The following is a 23,363-nucleotide window of genomic DNA, read 5'->3' as shown; positions in this document are numbered from 1 at the left end:
TGACAATGACCAGTCTGGTTCTCTCCTGAAGTACGTGAAAGTTTCCTATCATCACGCATGGCTGTCGCTTCTTTCGCAGCCGTAGCCATCTCCTATCCCACCGTGACCGGAAGACCTCCTCTCGCCCTCGTTCTCCTCCCTCTCCTTCGTAACTTTGGCTGTCGTTCTCTGTCTAACGGTGGGAGTAGCTATGCCAATCACATAGTCAATTTTATTGACAGAAGTTGGTGACAGGCAGCTTGTTTCATTTAGAGCAATATCAACTTACCTTGCGTGAGTGCAATATCACCGAACTCGCGTACAGTATTCTGTAGCGGTGAAGCACAAAGCGCCGCTCCTTCCCGGCGCCAAACAAGAGTTGTGTCTACTGCTAGTACAATAATAAACACCTTCCAGCCATTGAACATCAAGTAGGAGCGCATTTCAAGGATGGATGTTATTGGTTTTGCGTCCTACTAATTACTTTTACGGTTTTCCGAAACGAAAATTGTCCGAATTTACTCCCGTAGGATTACTCTTACATGCCAGTAAATTTACTGACACGAGGCTGACGTGTCTGAGCACCGCACTGAGCCAGGATCGAACCTGCCAAGTTGGGGTCAGAAGACCGACGCTCTACCGTCTGAGCTACTCAACCCTGCTTTGAAGTCACTAAAGTGACAGCGGAGGCCTTTTACAGTCATAATTTCTCTCACTTGCTCATAACATGGCCAGTTTTCAATAATTGACAAGGTTACAGAACGTAAACAATATTCTACATACGTGCGCGTGATTGGGAGATACTTGGTAGGACCTAACGATGTTCTTGAAGAACGAAATATATCATTGTTTTTTGTAGTGTCTTATTTTTTTACAGATATATTATTGTGTTATAACTAGTGTTTTCGACAGATTTAGAGGCTTTAAAGTTACAGCATCTAAAATGTTTGGATTTTATATTGTCTCATTTCTATTTGGAGATAGCTACAAACACGAAACATTTTTCCTTGTATACAGTATATATGTATAAATACGTCTTACGGCTGGCGGTCGTCCGAAAATTGCTTTTTGCTATGGGCTTTACGTCGCACCGACACAGATAGGTCTAATGGCGACGATGGGATAGGAAAGGGCTAGGAGTTGGAAGGAAGCGGCCGTGGCCTTAATTAAGGTACAGCCCCAGCATTTGCCTGGTGTAAAATGGGAAACCACCGAAAACCATCTTCAGGGCTGCCGATAGTGGGATTCGAACCTACTATCTCCCGGATGCAAGCTCACAGCCGCGCGCCTCTACGCGCACGGCCAGCTCGCCCGGTCGTCCGAAAATTTATCTTACGTGACGCGACAAAATATGTGACGGACGTGTAACCACAGCAGCCGTGTAGGCTGTGATGTAAGATATGGATGGATGGCCAAACATTGTTACCTAGCAACTGTGCAGGCTGTGATGTAAGATATGGATGGATGACCAAACATCGTTACCTAGAAACTGTGCAGGCTGTGATGTAAGATATGGATGGGTGGCCAAACATTGTTACCTAGAAGCTGTGCAGGCTGTGATGTAAGATATGGATGGACGGCCAAACATTGTTACCTAGCAAATGTGCAGGCTGTGATGTAAGATATGGATGGATGGCCAAACATTGTTACCTAGCAAATGTGCAGGCTGTGATGTAAGATATGGATGGATGACCAAACATCGTTACCTAGAAACTGTGCAGGCTGTGATGTAAGATATGGATGGATGGCCAAACATTGTTACCTAGAAACTGTGCAGGCTGTGATGTAAGATATGGATGGATGGCCAAACATTGTTACCTAGCAACTGTGCAGTTTGTGATGTAAGACATGGATGGATGGCCAAACATTGTTACCTAGAAGCTGTGCAGGTTGTGAAAGATATGGATGGCCAAACATTGTTACCTAGAAACCGTGCAGGCTGTGATGTAAGATATGGATGGATGGCCAAACATCGTTACCTAGAAACTGTGCAGGCTGTGATGTAAGATATGGATGGATGGCCAAACATTGTTACCTAGAAACTGTGCAGGCTGTGATGTAAGATATGGATGGATGGCCAAACATTGTTACCTAGCAACTGTGCAGGCTATGTCTTATGGCTGGTCGTCGTCTGAAATTAGCAGCCGTTGATGGATGGCCATGACCGACAGACATATTTGATTTTCGCAACGAAAAATGTGATTCCGTTTTCTTGAAATCGTCCATTGTTCTTCGTCGATTACGATAAATTCGATCTGACGCCTGGTGTCTTTTTAAAAGATCAGTTTAAAATGGAATATTTTAAAAATAAAATAAATAAAAATTGACTTATTGTTGGTGTTCCATTTTTTTGGGAATTCATTTACCTTGGTGTGATATGCTTGTCAATTCACTGTTTTCCACCAAGACATCGTTAAAGAAGTATACACTTTTATGACATTTGACCAAAAGAGAAATGTTCTGGGCATGAGGAGGTTAAGATAACTTCACAAGAAAGAATATGGTGACGTGAGGTCAGGCAATCTCGGAGGCCAAAATGTCAGTGGAACTATTTGGTCATCAAATAAACTTTCGAATAGAGTAAGATACTCAACTGACCTGCGCTTTGGGAATAATCTGTCTCTTAAGACAAACAAAGTAGTGACTTATTAGGAGAATATTCTAGACGGGGCGTACAACTTGAACACTGTTCCTTCCCTTAAATAAGATGCAGAAGTGCCCGCATGTCGGATGCACTGAAGTCACGTTGTAGTGCACACACAGCTCTGTGCCAGCTGAAAATAGATCCACCCACAGGCAGACGTTGACAAACACACATGTTCCATGTGACGTCATAACACAGCAGCAGGTTTGAGGTTATATACAGTTTGACGTCACAAAACCAAAATATATGTCCTTATGCAGATTAGTTAAGTTTGAGTTACATTTATGGTGTAATATTTGTAATGAGCATTATTTCAAGAGTTAAATTAATGAGACAGCTGTAGTTATAATGTGGTTTTTATAATTCTCGTGTTGATTTCCTTGTTTCAGTAGATTTAATTTTAAATTAGGACACTTCCACTTACTCAGCACTTTTAAAACTTATGGTATAATTTTATTCTATCTCGCTTAAAATGTATGCATTATCGGACAGCGTAAATCGGTCAGTAAGAAGGTCAAAACGGAAGAGAAAAAATCGCTTTTCAAATGAAACCAACTGCAGAAACTAATGATGAAATGTGTTTCATTTCCCAATTCAAGCCTCTGCATTTGACGCATGATAAAAACCAAGAATTTTCTCGATGACATTCAGCAGCCACTTTTCAGACTAAGGAACCTAAATTGAAAGAAGGACACTGAGGGAGTCTATTGCCTCTCAAATACTTGATATTTTAGAAAGTGTTTGTTGTATTAATTTATTCCCCGATAGCATTACACTGAAAACAAGTGGCTAAAATAGACAGCGAAGTTACTGTTAAAGTTGGTGTAAGTTTGAGTGAAGGGTAAGACTCTTAAAACTGTATTTTAATGCGTTTATCACAAAAGTGTAGGATATAAACAAAAGTTCTTACAGTGTAAAATATGAACATTTAAATGGTATTCCTAATTCAGGAAGACGAAAGCAAAAAAGTTAAGATTGTAAATTTATAATACAGGGATTTTATTATTTATATAATTTGTAGTGGTGCATCGTTTTAAGGTTATTCATTGTAGCTCAGAGACAGAAACTGGTACTACTGTAAAAAATGAGGTAAAATAAAATTCTACGAAAATGTTAAAAGTGTTCAGTGCATGAAAGTGTCGTAATGTAAAACTGAAGCTACAGATGAAGTCGTCATGTCATCCAGTCGATTTTGAAGCATGACGAGATTTCAGCCATAAGGCAGCTTGCACCCCCCCCCTGCTCCTGGTTACATGGCTGTGGGTGTAAGGATACATTAGTCTTTGCCTGTAACAGGCGGCTAATTGGCTTTCAATTTTGGAGCGAGGATTGACAACCACGGATCCACTAGCTGAGCATTGCATTGCTTCCACTTGCTTGTGCCAGACTCCTCACCTTCATCTACCCTATGCGACCTCTCTTGGTCAACTCTTGTTCTCTTACGAAGCCTATGTGTCCCTTCTCTTTCTCTCGGCGACATCTCCACTCTTTGAAGTGTCGGACATCTTTTGCCACTCATTAATAATAATAATAATAATAATAATACTGACTTAAGGCGCCACTTTCTACTTTTGTGACGGTTTTCGGAGAAGCCGAGGTCCCGTAGAAGTTCCCAGTAAATGTACCGACACGAGGCTGACGTAATGGAGCACCACCGGACTGAGCCAGGATCGAATCCGCCAAGTTAAGGTGAAAAAGCCAGTGCCTCAACCGTCTGAGCCACTCAGCTCGGCCCTCTGCTTAGTGATAATAGAGCTTCGCTCCCCACTTGTATTTTCTCTTAAAACAATAATCATCTTATATGCCATCCTCGGTTGCTTGGGTTCGATTACCGGTACTAATACACGCTTACGAATGGCAGGAATGGCATATGCAGTTCACGTCTACAAAAGAGCTCGAGATGATGGCACGAGGTTACTTTTACCACCACAACCACCACATACACAGCATGTTAGTACATGCAATTGGCGTAAAACAAGTCTCTAGCATACACTAGTCAAATGACTTGGATATTGCTGTGCGCGTGGTCAGTGTAACGAGATCATCAGCTATTTCTCATCTAGCACGACGGAGTGAACCCAGCTCGAACTCTCGGTCTAAAATTAAAGCTCTTGGACTTGCCGAAAATCGAGCTAGAGTCCTCTGTATGAGAGGCGGGCAAGCAAACCTTTCACTACTCGCCGTGCGAGTTGGCCGGGAACTTGCATTCGGGAGATCGTGGGTTTCAATCCTATTATTGGTATGCCTGGAGATGGTTTTCCGTGGTTTCTCAATTTTCACACTAGGCGAACTCTGGGACTGTACCTTAATTAAGATCACGGCCGCAACTTTCCAAATCCTAGCTATTTCCCAGCCTTGCGCCGCCAAAACTTTCGATGTGTTAGTGCTTCGTTTAACAACCAGCAAAAATAATACGTGAATCTACTGCCTACAAATTAGTTCATGGGATTAGATTGAAAGATGCCACTTTCCAGGTATTATTACAGTTCTAGCCTCAGTCAAGTTGCCGGTTATACCCTGGGCGACTGGATGACACCATAGCCGCCTGCCCCACATAGCTCGCTCAGTGGTATCATATTCTCAACCAGTCTGAGACAAGCTGCCTTACAGCGTACATTGTGATTGCTTCTTATTCAGCAGTAATTGACCACTTTTGTGCGCTTTATGGCTTCTGTATTAAGTGTTGAACAGCGTATTTTAGTCTGCTTTAAATTTTCGTATACAATTTGGACCAACATTTTGAAGATTCATTCATTGCCGAGGTGAATCGGAATACATCACACGCCAACACGCTTGCCTACAGGTTGAGAGAGATCACTGTATTGAGGAAAGTTTGATTTTCTCTTTGTTACTCCATTCATGCAATTTAAGGGGTTTTCTGCCGACGCACGGGAACCGTGTGACGGCGTCCCCTTCTCGTCAACCGACACAAGGAAGTACAGCAACCCACAAGAAATTCGCCCTATATTTCATAACGACTCACTTCCATATTGGCATGAATATGTCTTATTGCTGGAAGTCATCCGAAAGTTTGTGTAACGTGGCGTGACAAAATATGTGATGGAAGTGACGTCACATTAGTCGTTACCGTAGGCCTTGGTCGCCAAAGATGCTGCGGCTGTGGATTTGTATAAATAGAGTGTGTTGTTATAGAAAGTGTACCGTCAGTGACGTCACATTAGTCGTCAAGATGCTGCGGCTGTGGATTTGTACACATAGCGTGTGTTCAAATATAAGGTGTACCGTCAGTGACGTCACATTAGTCGTTACCATAGGCCTTGATCGCCAAAGATGCTGCGGCTACATTTTAAGTTCCTTTGACGTAGACCTGCAGTTCTTCTTGATGTAACATTGAGTTTCATTTACTGAACGACATATTCATCATCATTAGTTTTTCACGCAAAGAAACGTTTTTTTTTCCTGTAATGCCCTCTTTCCTACTTATTATCAGTTTGATATTCTTTTACGAAAGTATTTCTCCCTATAAAAGTCCTATATTTCCACTTTATTTAATTCCGTCTTTAACGTTCTTGTTCTCTCAAAACTTTCTCCCCTACATTTGAAATAAATGTCTCTAATCGTAAAGAATATAGCTCGTATTAAGTTCCGCCTGCTTTATACAAACACATTCATGTTGAAGATATCGAGAAACATTTAACGGTGTCACTATAAATCTCTGGGGCGCAAGCGTGACTGTTGTATAACTCAAAGTATAAAATGTTTAAGCAGTATTCGCACAGTACAGTATTTGTGTGGGATATCACTACTGCAATACAATGTTTAAGTCAAGCATGGCCACCTTAATCGCGGCATGTTAGAGACAGACTCAATTTGGACAATAGTTTGTTAAAATACGAAAATGTAAAAATAACACAAAATAGGAAATATAAGGACGGATCAAACGAAGAAGGAACAGGCACCACAGAATGAGATGAACGAGGTTTATTTTAAAAGTAATCTCCTAAGTTAGAGAAGCAGTTGTCCCACTGTTTCACAAAGCTTACAACTCGTTTCCCTGAGATTGGAGCCAGTCCACGACTTCACCGTCCGTGGTGGTGATCATTGTTTTAAGACGATAACACTACTCAGAGAGAAAAATGGAAAGGACCGGACACTTCGACAAATGAAGGTATCGGCCAAACAAGGACAAGGGCCACGAAGGGCGTGAAAATGAAAGGACTCTCTAGGATTCGCAACCTGTAGTAATACCGTCGGGATCGAAAAGAACAAGAGTTGACCAAGAGAGTGAAATTGAGGATCCTGGCACAAGTAAATGGAAGGAATGCCAGGACTCAGTAAGGACCCCGTGGTCACAACCTAGGTCCCTATTTCAGAGCCCTTGTGGCCCCTTTTAATCGCCTCTACGATAAGCAGGGGACTCTGTGTGCGTTCTTGTACCGCCCCCCCCCCACCCATAGGGGACTTCATTGTCCGAGTAAAACGTTGATCATTCAATAGAAAACAGATCGTGCGATTGCGTCAGATTGCATTCGGGAGATAGTGGGTTCGACCCCCTGAAGATAGTGTTCCGGGGTGAAAATGCTGAGGCTGTACATTAATTAAGGCGACGGTCTCTTACTTAACAGCCCTTGTCTATCTGTGTCGGTGCGACGTAAAGCAAATCGTAAAAAGTAAAGGAAGTGGTGCGTGTTCCAACACAAACGTGTTCTAAGTGGCTGCAACAAAACCACCGCACGAGTCCTAACGGTTTCCGTGGAGCTAACTGGGTGACACTGGGTTGGAAACATCTTCAGCACTGCCAACAGCTCATAGCTAACTAACCCACTCCGTTCACCACACTACAAACTTAATATAAATTAATTGCAAGGGACCGATGACTTCTATATCCATTCATTATTCTTCTTCTCCTTCAACAACACTATTTTACTAGAAAGTAAAACTCGTACACTACACGGGAATTGATATATGTTTGGTCTTACAAGACGACGGAGCGAGTACAGATTCTACGGTTGCCCCCCTCTTAGTAGCCCATTCCGACCTAAAGGGTATTCTTTGACTCCATCCACAAGGAAATAAGAAGTCTTTTTAAATCAAAATCAAAATGAATGTATGTACAAAAGAACTGCAAGTCTCATGAATTGTGAGGAAATGAAAGACATTCTGAACCTCTCAATTATATTATTATTATTATTATTATTATTATTATTATTATTATTATTATTATTATTATTATTATTATTATTATTATTATTATTATTATTATTATTATTATTATTATTGTTTCGTTTTGGCCTACTATGGACCATGTTGATTCATCTATTTCTGGTCTTTGATCATCCTTTCACTCTGTCGTCTCCTCATTTATTCTGTCCACGGCGCTAGGGTACGGGATGTAACTCTTGATCCTCCACTTGTAAGCATCCCTCTTGCTGATTTCCGTTCCTTGTATTCCCAATTCTTCCAGGTCCTTCTTCACTTCCTGGTACCAGCGCACTGTAGCTTTTCTGGTCTCAAAAACCTTATTATCTGATTGGTCATTCTTCCCGAGTTCATTCTGTAGATATGTCCGAAGAAAATGGCTCTCCTCTTCCGGATGGTAACTGATATATTTTACATCTTAAGATATAATTCTTGGTTTCCTTTCTTTCTGTATGATCCAACCTTTTATTTTTATTTTTCTTCTCCTTCTTCTTCTTCTTGTTGTGATTATCATCATCACCATAGGCAAATGACCTCATTAGGACTAGGCAAAGTACTTCGAAGCGTGCATCTGCCTTCCTTTGTGCCTATGTTATTTTCATTATTTTTTTTTCTGTCTCCAGACCAGGTTGTTCCAGTCTTCTTCTTTGGTCTCTCCTCTTCGTCAGCTTGGCATTTGTGAATTTTGGATCAGAAGATTACCCTGTTTTAGACATCTGATTGTGTAGTTCCTGCCTGTTTCAAATCAGTTTTGATCTCGCCATTCCATTTCATTGTGTCTCTTGTAGCTATACTCCTGTTTTCCTACAATTCGACTATTTGTTTCGTAAGTCTGTCTGGGTGCATTCTTTTAATATGTCCATAGAATCTTAACCTGAGTTTCTTATGCCACTGTGAATAAGTGTGTATTATTTATTTCATATTGATATTATTATTATTATTATTATTATTATTATTATTATTATTATTATTATTATTATTATTATTATTATTATTATTATTATTATCCAGCGCTTTGGTGTAGAGGTACCGTGCTTGTATCTTACTCCAAGGCCCTTAGTTCGTTTTCCGGCCAGTTCAAGGAATTTTAGTTCTGGATGAGGAGCTAGAACGTCGTTCACTTGATGCGAGATTTTCTCAAGCTCTTAGTTAGAGGAGGAAAGTGCACAGTGAGAAGATGACGTCACTGACCTAGTGAAGAGTGGTTGCCATGGTTACAATAGTGTCGGCGAATAGGTCTCTAACCGCAGACTTAATCTATGTTGATAACTTATCTCTTCTCACTAACCACATTCTTAACTTGTTTATAGAAGATGACTAAGGTATCACTTCCTAAAATTAAACCATTTCAGTCAGACAATAGACCAACAGACATCTAAAAATATAAATTCCTTTCTGGGTCTGCTATATTTAGACTTTTATTCTTAACTAGCAAATGTACCCGTGCTTCGCTACGGTATTCTGCATTGTATACGAATATTGAAGTAAATACTGTACATGCAGTAAATAAGATTGTTTTAAAATAGCATGTCTCTTAGCGTTATCCGAGAAACAATATGCAGAGGTCCCCATACGTTGTTTCCAGTGTAAAGTGCTTGTTACGGATTTGTGATGATAACGACAGGCTCACTTGTCTACTGCCATTCACAATCGAGTTGGGAAGTTTACATTATAATTGCAGGCCCCATTGCCTACTGCGCGGTCACAATCTATTTGGGGAGTTTCCGTTACAATTGCAGGCCCCCTTTCCTACCTCCAGACATATTACAAATTGAAGAGTTTTTATTATAATGGCAGGAAACTTCCCTACAACCAGTCAAAATTGAGTTGTGCAGTTATCATTATAATGATAGGCCCCTTTTCCAACTGCCAGCCAGCTTCCTGCCAGTCACACCAAGTTGATGAGTTTCCATCAAAATAGCAGGCCAGTATGCCTAATGCCAGTCACATTTTAGATGGGTACATCTGTTTATAACTGCGGGAACGCTTGCCTACAGCCAAAGACTGTATGCTGCATGCTCCCTTGCCTTCTGAAAGTCAAATCGAGAAGTGAATTATTCATTACAATGGTAGGCCTGCCTCATTAATGCCAGTTACACAGGAATTGGAGAAGGACTCCATTCCTACTGCCAGTCATAGTCGGTGTGCGGAGTACTGATTACAATAGCAGACACACCCTTTCTCGATCGCTACAAAATCGACATCAGTGAATATATATAGTTCGACATACGAAAGTATGTGCTTGTTTACAATATTGCAGACCTTCATTTACAGATTAACTGCTTCTAAACGGTACATCATATCGAGAAAAGATTGTACCATAAGACGCCGGATTTAGCGGCCTAAATTGCTGGTCATATGATATCTCATCTATTCATGGGTCAGATTGAGTTAGAAACTTGGGTAAAATTTGTGTAAGATTATCTCACATTGCATTGCTTTTCGGATAATTAACTGACAGCTACATACATAGCATTTGGCTCACATATGGCTACTGGGTGGACCAATTTTCGTGTAGAGTATGATGATTCTATCTTTCCTCTAAGTGATGGAAGGTATGAATTATGTATGTGAAAAGTACTACTTTACTTAAGATCGAGAAATAGAGAAAAGTCAAACGTAAAATGGATATAAATACGACAAAAAGTCGTACGACCAAGGTTGTAGATCACTCCAAATTGAACGGGGATTGTGCCATCCGTTATGTGATGATACTTCCCGAAGGTCTGCACCATCATTAAAATTGCCTCCATATTTCGATATTCTTCGGGATAGAAAGGGAAAAATTTAAAGCTCTTGGAAGTTTTCCGCCCGTTACAGGCTAAGTCGTAAAATTTTGCCAAATTTCAGTTTTCTTTCTCGACTGGCAGATTATGCCGCAATCTGGGTTTTCAGTGAGAAGTGTAAAAAGTAGAACTTTCAAGATACTAAACCAAAAAATATGCAGATGATCATTATTACCCCTTAAGCGTGTAGCTGTACGAAAATTTCGACAAAATAGTCTATGTACAGGCACACAGTAGTTACGATTTTATTTACATAGATAAATAAGGAACCTGCTCCACGTACAACACCTTTTGGGCTATATCCGCTGGACTTAACCGGAAAAACGGACCGTTTATGATATCTCCCTTATTAATCCTCCTGTCGAAAAAATGCACATGAAAAAAAGTTTTAGAGATGGAATTCCATCATGTTTGGTCGATTTCCAGTCAGGTTGGTCTTGTACTGTATATATTCTGGAAGAGTAAAATCACCATTTCGGTTCCCTATAAACCGCCAGTCCATTCCGGGAACATGAAATGTTATTGACGATTAACACCTACCGTTGGACAGGTGGATGTTAATATAAAGTTTGACTCAAATATCTTCAGTAGTTTTCAAGTTGTAAAACATACGCTTTACACGCACCCGCTCTTGAGTTAAGTCCGGTGGGACTTGTACCGGAAAACGGTCCGTTAATGATATCTCCCTTATTAATCCTCGTATTGAAATGATGCACATGAGGAAAAAGGCCTAGAAATGAATTTCCATTACGGCAGCTAAATTTACATTAAGTTTGGTTGCAAAATGACGGTTTCGGTTTCGTATAATCCCCCAGTCAATTCAGGGATTCAGAAACAATACTTGCCCTAAAACCTACCAAAGGACAGATGGATTCTAAATATCAAGTTTGGTGGAAATATATCCAGTAGTTTCCAAGTTTTAGACAAACAGACAAACAAACAAACAGACAGACACCAAAACAGAATATATGCAGATGGTCATTATTACACCTGAAACGGATAACTGTACGGAAATTTCGCCAAAATTGTCAATGTACAGACATACTCTAGAAGTGTAGACCTTTATTTCGATAGTTACTGCTTTGCAACTGTACGACGTATCTACAAACGGACTTCACCATCAGACGCCCCTTTCAGTGCTCTACATGGTTGGTCCTATGACATCTTCTCGTATCTCCTTTATTTATGGGTTAGATTGAGTTAGAGTCATTGAATGGGGTGAAATCTTGTACAGTTTTTGAATGCTACTTTATATTTTTGATTCTCATGTGACAGCTAGAATCATAAAATTTGGCTATAACATTGCCAATGGTCATGTCAATGTGCGTGCCGAATGTCATGATTCTACCTTTCCTATAAGTGTGCCAAATGATAACATATACGTGTAAAAGTACAAAATCAACTTGTGTTTAATGTATTAGGGATAGAAATACGACGAAAAGTCACAGGACAAAAGTTGTAGATCTCTCCAAAATGAAACGCAATTTGCTTTGTGACTTTTGATACGACTTACTGATTAGCCACCAATTACCCCGAAACGAAGGTCTGCACCGCCGTTAAAATTGCATCCATATTTCGGAATTTTCCTGGGCCAGAAGTTATACATTTGCATAGCTTAGAATATTTCCTCAAAGGAAAGAGTGTACAGCATTCGGGATTAGCACTCGCATACATACGTGGTAATTAAGGAAGAAAGTAATACAGTTTAGTAAGTTGAAATTAATAGAAAATAGATTATAACAGAGGACATCCGGATGACGACAAATATATAAATACCAAGTGAATGTATTGGAAAATCAAATGCTCCTTAATAAATTATGCCGGAGTGAGTTATGGATATAAGAAAGCGGTAATCGGAGAGAAATTTAGGCGCAGGGATTCTTAGGTAATCAGATAAGAAGATGAATATTTGTGTTATTACTTATGCTATTCGAGGACGGTTATAACCTCCAATGATATTCCGCCAATATCCCGCAGAATGGCCGATTGACGACTCTCTTGCTTTCTACCCAAGGAACAACCACGAATTTAAAGGAATGATGAGGAAAATGACAATACGTTACTTCCCTGCTGGCAAGCAGTCAGAGACGTTGCCATGGTAACCCATATATTCGTTATCGCTCTGTCGGTCCCTCAATGCCGAGCATGGTATCGGCAGAAAATAGTAAATTTCTCCGTCATTTGAAGAGTAAGGTAAATTATGAACACAACGAAAGTTGTTTGTGATGAAGAGACCTTTCACATACGGTCCACAGAGTTTGCAGAAAATCAATAGTATAAGAGAAAATGGAGGAAGACCGTTGTGGTTTTCCTATAGACCCCCGTCTTTTCAAAGATTTTAAAATGATATGCATATCGAAACCTTCCCCGGGGTGAGTATACTCTAAATATGAAGTTTGGTTGAGATCTATCCAGCCCTTTTGACGTGATGGTGGAACAAACAAACATTTTTATTCTTTTTATTTTGCTAGTTGCTTTACGTCGCACCGACACAGATAGGTCTTATGGCGACGATGGGACAGGGAAGGGATAGGAGTTGGAAGGAATCGGCCGTGGCCTTAATTAAGGTACAGCCCCAGCATTTGCCTGGTGTGAAAATGGGAAACCACGGAAAACCATTTTCAGAGCTGCCGACAGTGGGGTTCGAACCTACTATCTCCCGAATACTGGATATTGGCCGCACTTAAGCCAAACAAACAAACAAACAAACAAACAAACAAACAAACAAACAGACAAACAGAAACGAACAACTTTATTTATAAGATTATTTTTATACCACTCCCCTCGCCCCCTGCCAAAAGGGTGCTAGGGGTGTCTTACCCTCACGCGGTTTGTCTCCTGATACTAATTGATAAGTGTACCACGTTTGGTGAAATTGCTCCAGTGGTTTAGGAGGAGATGTGTCATATACACACCCACACCCACACACCCACGCACGCACACACATACATCAATTTTTATATATAGTAAGAAGAAGAAGATAATATTTTTATATGTAGTTTTTCGATTAATTTTATATCTCACCCCCTTCGCTCCCCACTTGGATTTGCAAAAAATCCGGAGTAATACTATTCATCTCAGAGACCCTGAAATCTATGGATTCGAAACTGTTTTTAATTATTTCTATATCTCACCCCACCCCCCCACCCTATGGTCCCAACCTAAAAGGGGGCTGGATTTTAAAAAAATTCTAGAGTATCACTTTTCAACTCAGCGACCCCGAAAACTATGAATTCGACACTATTCTCGATTATTATTGTAACTACCACCCCCCTGACCCTCTCCCTTAAGGGCGCTAGGGATGGCTTACCCCCCACAGTGATCGTCTCCCGATAGTAAGTGATTCGTGTACCAAGTTTGGTTGAAATTGCTCCAGTGGTTTAGTTGGAGATGTGTCATTTACACACACACTTCCATTTCTATATATAGTAAGATTTTTACACTCGTTCTTCACCCCCTTTCCATCCCCGCCCAAAGGAGTCCTATGAGTGCCTTACACAACAGTATATTTTTTTCCCAGATATTAAGTCTTATTTGTACCTATTTTGGTTGACAGCTATGCCCAAACCTACATGCATAATCTCACTGCTCTAGAATCCTGGAGCTGACGTTGCCATGGTTACGGCAGTTCATTTCTTTATCCGATTCCTAGAGCAGGGGTAGTGTGGTGCCAATATCTCCGTAACGGTTGGTTTTAGGGCCTTAAAACATGGTTTTCGGGCCCGTAGGGCTTACCGAGTTTTGTTCTTTGCGTCAAGAGGATTAAATTGAGCTTTGTCTCGTCCTTATACGACAAATTCGATATTTTGCCTATAATAGTATAAGAGAAAATGGAGGAAAACCGTTTTTCCTATAAAACCCCCGTCTTTTCAAAGATTTTAAAATGATATGCATATCGAAACCTTCCCCGGGGTCAGTATACTCTAAATATGAAGTTTGGTTGAGATCTATCCAGCCGTTTCGACGTGATGGTGGAACAGACAAACAGACAGACAAACAGACAAACAGAAACAATTTTATTTATATAGATACCATAACATCACGACAGAGTACATAAACACAGATATTTCACTAAATTATATTATCGTCCTTAATACCCACATTCCGTCAGGTGCGCTCTTCGGAAGCAGCAGTAAAATCTTTGAAATGTTCCGTAAGAGGTGTGTGCGTGGGGGGTGGGGTGGGGTGGGGGAAGAGATATGTGAGCTAAATGAGTTTCAGTCGTAATGGAGCATTCTCTTCTTCTACTGGCGTAGCAGTTGTATGAAGGTGACTTAACTCGATCCATAATATTTGTGAAATTACGGGCTCATAGATAACAGAATTGATCAACTTTCGTTTGCACAGTGTCATTTCGTCGTCAGCCTGTAATAATAATAATAATAATAATAATAATAATAATAATAATAATAATAATAATAATAATAATAATAATAATAATAATAATAATAACTGATGCTTGAAAGTGACCTGCGTGTCTGTGAGGACGAGGACGCCTATGATGAATTACAATGCTTCATTTTCACGCACTACGTGCTCTTTATATTTCTTTGGCAGATACCCTCATTTTCTGAGGAGTAGGACCCTTTACACTTTTTCTCTAATTAGTGTTAATAGAGGATCGTTGCCCAGTTGTACTTCCTCTTAAAACAATAATCTACCCCACACCTGAAGACAACACACATAAAAGTCTCCGAGCCAAAGAAATTAATGAATTAAGGAAATCGAACGCGGTACTCTTTGGAGCAAAGACCAGCACGCTAACCACTTAGACATGGAGCCGAAAATAATAATAATAATAATAATAATAATAATAATAATAATAATAATAATAATAATAATAATAATAATAATATCCGGCTACCTGGCCGAATGGTCACTCCCGAGGCCTTTGTCACAGAAGATCCCGGATTCGCCTCCTAGTTGGGGGAGGAGATTTTAATCAAGTATGTTTAATTGTTCTTCTGACTCGGAGATGGGGTGTTTTGTCCCAATACTCTTCTCTTGCAGAAGCACGCAATAGTGAATAAATTATTCCACTTAGGTTTGTCGTCGGGAAGGGCATCCGACCGTAAAACGGGGAGAAATCCACATATACTCCACATTTCACACCTCATATCCCACCAAAGTGTGGGAAAAGAGGAATAATAATAATAATAATAATAATAATAATAATAATAATAATAATAATAATAATAATAATAATATATGGCCCCACTCATGTAAATGGCACATGGAATAGAGAAAAAACTATAGACCTGTACACAGCAACAGATTAGTTTACTGATCTCGTACGTAGGAGTCGCTTGACATTCTATGGTCACATCTGTAGACTGGACAATAATATATTCAATTCAATATTCAATAATCAATTCAAAAAGTAATGATCAACTGGCTGGAAGAAATTAAGTATTATTTAGAAGGCAATGCCATAAACAATTGTAAACTCTTTGGATTTCTGGTTGTAACTCACACATTCGCGGTAAAAGGTAAAAAGAAGACGACTGGAAAACAATGGAGAGAAGAAATGGAAGAACACCACAGCGAATTCATGAAGAGATTTTGGGAGAAATGGAAGACAAGTTCAAGCGCAATAATATTTTGAAATACGTTTCACCAGACGACCAGTTATCAAACCTTATCCCACAGGAGTTCTTCAACGGGAATGCAGGTCACCAGTTCGAAGTTTTTCGCCTGCTAACACTAGCCCTACATTGCCAATAGCTAACCGATTGAGCCACTAGGGTCGATGGCAGAGGTCAATGGAAGAAAATAAGGAACTGAGTATGGGAAATTGCTTAGGGTCACTATATGTCGAATTCATAAAGTGGTGGGGGCTATTGCTTTAAGAAGAGATCCATTGTTTGCAAAAATGAAGCTGTCGGTAAGAGAAATAGGAAAACTGCCAAGGGCCGACGGCGCTGGGACAAGTGTTGTCCAGGGAAACGACAGACAGGTTGAGCCCCCTGTCACTTACTCTCCTGATTATTATTTTCCTAAGAGTAAAATCACAATGATAAAGGAGCATTAACCAGCCCAAGTGGCAGGCTAATTATTACAAGTGAACCCGCAAACGCTTCTAAAATAGCCCTGGGCGTACTACGAGTGTTAAGAGGAATATACTTTTTTTTTAATTTTCGTTTCGGCCGTCTTTGGACCTCATTTGACAATCCTTGCAGTATTTTTATACTTCTCTCCTGTCACTCTCTCGCAGTATCTTTTCATCCTTTCTCCAACTTCCTTCTTCTGCTAGGAGCTCTCTCTCATCACTAGCGTTTCCCCAGTCTCCTCGAAACCACGGCACATTTTGACGAGTCGCCTACATTGATTTCTGTCCATGAAACTATGAAATGGCGTATGACTTTTAGTGCCGGGAGTGTCCGAGGACAACTTCGGCTCGGCAGATGGAGGTCTGTTTCGATTTGACTCCCGTAGGCTACCTGCGCGTCGTGATGAGGATGAAATGATGATGAAAACGACACATACACCCAGCCCCCGTGCCAGCGAAATTAACCAATTATGGTTAAAATTCCCGACCCTGCCGGGAATCGAACCCGGGACCCCTGTGACCAAAGACCAGCACGCTAACAATTTAGCCATGGAGCCGGACATTTTTGTCCATGATACCATCTTCCGGAACCCCCATCTCCTTCAAGTCCAACTTCACTTCTGGAAAGCATTTCAGTTTCGTCTTCCTCTTCCTGAAGGCCTATTTATTTATTTATTTATTTATTTATTTATTTATTTATTTATTTATTTATTTATTTACCGTCCAGGGTTACTTTTTCCGTCATGTTCAGCGAGAGATCCCACTTCAACGCCTTAAGGTAGTGTCTTGCAGCGTTAAACCGGGTCGATGGATACAACTGGGAAGGAGGACCATTATCTTAGCTGCTATGCTGAACAAGGGCCTTGTGGGGGGGGGGATGGAAAGATTGGAAGGGATAGACAAGGAAGATGGAAGGAGGCGGTCGTGGGCTTAAGTTAGGTACCGTCCCAATATTTGCCTGGAGGAGAAGTGGAAAACCACGGAAAAATTCTTCCAGTATGTCTAAGGTGGGAATTGGAACCCCTCTCTATTAAGTTGACCTCCCAAGGCTGACTACCCCATTTCAGCGTCGAACCACTTTTCAACATTCGTGGCAGAACCGGGAATCGAACCCGAGCGTTCAGTGGTGGCAGCTAATCATGCTAACCAATACACTAGAGAGATGGACTATTATTATTATTATTATTATTATTATTATTATTATTATTATTATTATTATTAGACGTCTTTATTGATTGCAGCAAAGTTAGAGCTCGTGGCTTTCTCTTACACTTAAAGGACATAACAAAGAATAAGCAGTTTGCTGGATAAACTTACGCCTAAAACTAAAGTCACAAGCAAAAAATAAAGCTAGAATTCACCGGGGGAGTTGGCGTGCAGTTAGGGGAGCGCAGCTATCAGCTTGCATTCGCCAGATAGTAGGTTCGAATCCCGTTGTCGGCAGCCCTGAAAATGGTTTCCCGTGGGTTCCCATTTTCACACCAGGCAAATGTTAGGGCTGTATCTTAATTAACACCACGGGCGCTTCCTTCCCAATCCTAGCCCTTTCCTATCCTATCGCCACCGTAAGACCTATCTGTGTCGATGCGACGTAAAGCGAATCTAAAAAAAAAAGAATAAAGTTGCAATGGTAACTCATATATAGTGCTGATAGTTTAATGTGTAACAACAAAATATCTAAATCGAAATGAAAATGGGCCATGCTGAGTGGCGCAGACGATTGAGCCGCTAGTCTTTTGACCCCAGGTTCGACCCTGGCACGGTCCTGTGTTATTTGAACACGCTAAAATACATCAGCCTCGTATCGCTAGATTGATGGCACTTAAAAGAACTCCTGCGGGACTAAATTTCGGCACCTCATCGTCTCCGAAAACCGTAAAAGTAGTTCGTGGGACGTAAGATCAATATCACACGATGAAATACTAAACACGAACATAATAATTTTAAAAGTCTCTAAATTATCTTAAAACATGGCGCAACAGCCCCTAAGGGCCTTAGCCAACGAAGCAGCTGCTGTTCTTCACGATGGCCTGCAGATTACGAGGTGTCTTGTGGTCAGCACGACGAATCCTCTCGGCCGTTATTCTTGTCTTTCTAGACCGTGACCGCTATCTCACCATCAGATAGCTCGTCCATTGTATTCACGTAGGCTCAGTGGACCTCGAACCAGCCCTCAGATGCAGGTAAGAGTCCCTGACCTGGCCGGGAATCGATCCCGGGGCCTCCGGGTAACAGGCAGGCACGTTAAACCTACAGCACGGGCTCGGCCCCTAAACGATCCAACTTAAATATATTTATACCTTTTAGAACCTACGGTAAACATTCCCTTCACCGCATGAAAACAAACAACCATTTCTGCTCTCGCTTACGCCCTCCTGACATTGTTCCCACCTGTTTCTACCAGCAATCACTCTAGCTACTTTGCAGCTTCGCCGATGACCTAGAAGTTAGGCCCCTTAAGACAACAAGCTCATGAATAAAGATATCCTGGGCCTACCTAGCACTGATTCGAGAAACTGAGAAGATCCACTGCGCGACTAGAGTAATGAGGCGAGCTGTCAGTTGGGAGACATTAGTAGAAGTTCTTCGGAAATATTTAAAGAAAAACTAGTTAAGAAATTAGCTGAGAATCCGCTTCCTAGGCCACAACCCTAAATGCAAAGGAGTAGCGATTGACAGGTTTTTCTTTTGCAATTTGTTTTACGTCCCACCGACACAGACACGTCTTACACGACGATGCGATAGGAAAGGTCTAAGAGTGGGAAGGAAGCGACCGTGACTTAATTAAGGCACAGCCCTAACGTTTTCCTGGTGTGAAAATAGGAAACCACGGAAAACCATCTTCAGGACTGTCGACAGTGGGGTTGGAACCAACTATCTTCCGGATACAAGCTCACAGCTGCGTGTCTTATCCACGCGATCTACTCGTCCAATAATTGATTGATTGATTGATTGATTGATTGATTGATTGATTGATTGATTGATTGATTGATTGATTGATTGATTGATTGATTGATTGATTGATTGATTGATTGATTGATTGATTGATTGATTGATTGATTGATTGATTGATTGATTGATTGATTGATTGATTGATTGATTGATTGATTGATTGATTGATTGAATACGATCTTGCAATAACGAATTCAGTGCCATACGTTTAAGAGGATAAATGAGATCGATGTGTTCATTTAAACAGGAATTCTCAAGCAGTGGACGTGGAGATTTTGGAATTCAACGTAAAATTTTGTCTCATGTTTAAAAAGAATAGCTATTACGCGATACCATAATACTACATTCAATACTACCATAATTCGATTTTACTTCTCCCTCAAAATTGTCGCAATTGTTTGTTTACTTGTTCATAAATTGATAGTAAGTTTCAAAATAAATTAATAAATGAATTTTTTTGTCAACGGAATCTGTATATAAATCATTTTGATTATAACTTGTATTCCAGTATCCAGTATTATCGAGAGATAGTGGGTTCGAACCCCACTGTCGGCAGTCCTGAAAATGGTTTCCCGTGGTTTCCCATTTTCACACCAGGCAAATGCAGGGGCTGTACCTTAATTAAGGCCACGGCCGCTTCCTTCCCACTCCTAGCCCTTTTCTGTCCCATCGTCGCCATAAGACCTATCTGTGTCGGTGCGACGTAAAGCAACTAGCAAAATAACTTGTATTCAGTAGAAATCCTTGTCAGCGGAAGTTCATTACGACAAATTGTTGTTCTCGCCGTTTAATTAATGTTCCGGAAATACGGTCTCAGAATAAGTGTGCAGCGTAAGGGGAACCCTAGATTAAAATAATATTTTCCGTAAACAATTATAAATATTTCAACCATCTGCGAGCTTCATAATCCAAAGTAAAGTGCAGAAATACTTCGAAACTTGTCTTGCATTTAAGAGAACAGTTGCACCTGTATGGATCAGAACATTTAACTTATTTCATTCCATTTTCTTATAGGATATACTCTTCTCTTTAATCTGGTAAAGAAAATACTTCTATCGACTACTGTACATCAAAATCAAAACATATGTTTGTAGTCTTACAGGTAGCTTGGTTCATCCCTGTGTGCCAAATGTTTGTACCTCATTTTACATAAATTTCATCCTCTTTCATCGTCATAAAAAATGTATTGAAGATATGAAACATGGGGTTGTATTTCTTTACATAAACAGCATGATGATGGCTCCTTTCTTTGACGCAGGTAATTAAACATTTTAAAAGTTACTGTTGTCAAAATGAGAAAAATGTAAGGAAGGTCTCAATTAAAAATGCTTATTAAAGGAATATCTTACTCATATGAATCTTTAAATCTTTTCAGCGGTTCCTTTTACGGTTTCAGGAAACGCCTAGGTGCTGGAATTTTGTCCCGCAGGAGTTCTTTTACGTGCAAGTAAGTCTACCGACACGAAGCTGACACATTTGAGCACCTTTAAATACCACCAGACTGAGCTAGGATCAAACCTCCCAAGTTGAGGCCAGAAAGCCGACTGAGCCACTCAGCCCAGCTCTTTTCAATAGACTACTCATGAAAATATTAAATTAATTGACAATTTACAGTGTAAACAACATTTTCATGCAAAATATAATATTTTATGCATTTGTACAGGCGATTACCAGGCTTTCATAAAATCGAAAGAATATTCCACGCATTTTTAAAAAGTAGTATTTCCCCTTGCTAAGTTATAACAAATTTCAATTTGAGTAAATATAAGGCACTGGAAGATTAATCTTCTTGTTTGTTATTTAATTCAGGCAACGGCGAAGTGACTATGGGTGAATGTTAATGTTCAAAAGATTTCACTTGAAACTACGAAAAATACAAGCTTATGAACTAGGACATGGAGATAACAAATCTAAGTGTGTACTCAGTTGGTCCGACGTTTCAGATTATTGATCATTAATTATTTTGTGTATATTTTAGTAATGTTAATACACTTGACGATAAGAGATAAAACCAGACTAAACACTGACAGTCAGACTACACAATCTGACACACGACATCGTCGTATAAGATCTGTGATTGCTGACGCCCCAACACCCTACGAGGAGGTACATGGATTGTCTCACGCTCGGTCAAACCGCCGGAATGACATGACCACCGGGTTCATAATAGACCCTACAATTAGAACTGAGCCATCATCCACTCAGCCACATAATGCACACAAGGAGAAATGTGATGTATATCGAACTACAATTCCATACTACGCTGATAAACATTACCTAGACTCCATAGAGGTATTATGATTGATGGTAGGAGCAACAGGCACCATTACTCACACATTTCACAAGTTTTCTAAGAAATTTAACTTGGATAACCGGTTTATTAAGGACACAAGCCCTGAAAGGCTCGTAGTCAGAAATCGTTTATGCTCATAGCTATATCTTTCTCCTATAAGAAATTGCTCATGGGTTTCAAAATTATTGATTGACATGATTTTTACTAATTAATAGCTATTATATACTAATGTTTTATAGACGATATCTTTTACACGACCTTTGTAGATGCCAATCAAATTTTTATGTAAGCTTTGTCTCTTTGGTAGCCTCCAAATAGGGAAGTAAGAATAATTGCATTTGACTCTCTAGATCTTAATAAAGGAAGAATGCTACATCTGCTGCTTATAGGTAATTCATGAACTGTCCATGTAAGCGATAATCTCAATCGTTTCGCAGAAGACAAATGTAATTGTATCTTGACAAAGTTTTACTAATCTTAGAATATAATATAATTATATATTCGGTGCCCTCGACAGAACAATATCTAATCAAAAATTCGTACGCAAAATAGGATCAAAGGATCTCAGCATTAAATAAACAGAAAACAGCATACCTTGGCCATGTCCTTAGGCACGAAGGATGTGAATTGCCTCTGATTAATATGGAAGGGAAGATCAACTGGAAGAGAATAAAAGGCAGGAGAAGGACTTCCTAGCTCTCTAATAGGGTGGTCTCAATATTATTACAATAGCTCAAGACAGAAATGATTGCCATCTTCCTTTAAGGAGACGGAAACATAAGAAAAAGGAACACGTTTGATCATTTTTAAGCTATTCTTATATCGAAACTAAGTGTAGTTCACATGTTTTATTTTCGAATATTAAACTTTTCTCCTTCCTCTCTACCCAGTTTTTTTCTGTCAACACGCAGTAAAATACTCAAATAAATACGCTTTTCTTATTTCGACAGAAGTATTTCCCAAGTTTCGAGAATAAGATAAAATACTTGACAAGTAGATAATTGTTGATGCAGACAGTAGAAAATGACAGTAAAAGTTTCACGGAAAGTCGAAGAAACAGATGGAAAGCTAACAGGTGGACTTCACTTACCGAACGTGTTGGCGCTTGAAGTGGAGCGGGCTTTGGCCAGGTGGAGCACAAGCCGGACTTATAGCAGGCCTTGCTCGCGAGGGAAGGGGGAGTAACTCGAGCTGCTCAGGCTGGGGGCGGGTCCTCCCCACCGCTCCATATCGACACCTACGCGAAAAGCGCGGGAATATCACCCACGCACAAACACTGGAAACATTTTACTGTTTGGTCTGTGCAGTCATTACAATGATAAGTACACAGCCTCCATATAAATCTTCCCTTCCTGCCTCAAAATTACATCCTAGAATTTTAACAAGCTATTGTCTCCCGGAATATTTGTACAAAATGACTTATTCGTCTAATTTATCACATTTTACGTATAATTTGTTAACCTGCAGTGGTGTAGGTATTCAGTGAAACAAAATTTACAC

At 40.1% G+C, this 23,363-nt stretch overlaps 1 protein-coding gene across 1 annotated transcript in view; it reads right to left on the bottom strand.

Annotated features, from left to right (window-relative positions):
• Gpa2 (Glycoprotein hormone alpha 2) overlaps positions 1-22,994 on the bottom strand; it is a 116,559-nt gene extending 93,565 nt beyond the window's left edge. The window contains exon 1 of the mRNA XM_067153820.2: positions 22,954-22,994. The gene's annotated coding sequence lies outside the window, so the exon portion shown is untranslated. The remainder of the gene's footprint in view (positions 1-22,953) is intronic.
• Positions 22,995-23,363: the final 369 nt, after the last annotated feature.

Source organism: Anabrus simplex, chromosome 9, assembly GCF_040414725.1.
Source record: "Anabrus simplex isolate iqAnaSimp1 chromosome 9, ASM4041472v1, whole genome shotgun sequence".
Taxonomy (NCBI): domain Eukaryota; kingdom Metazoa; phylum Arthropoda; class Insecta; order Orthoptera; family Tettigoniidae; genus Anabrus; species Anabrus simplex.
Note: the sequence above shows the minus strand (reverse complement) of the source record. Positions and strands in the feature narration are given on the sequence as shown.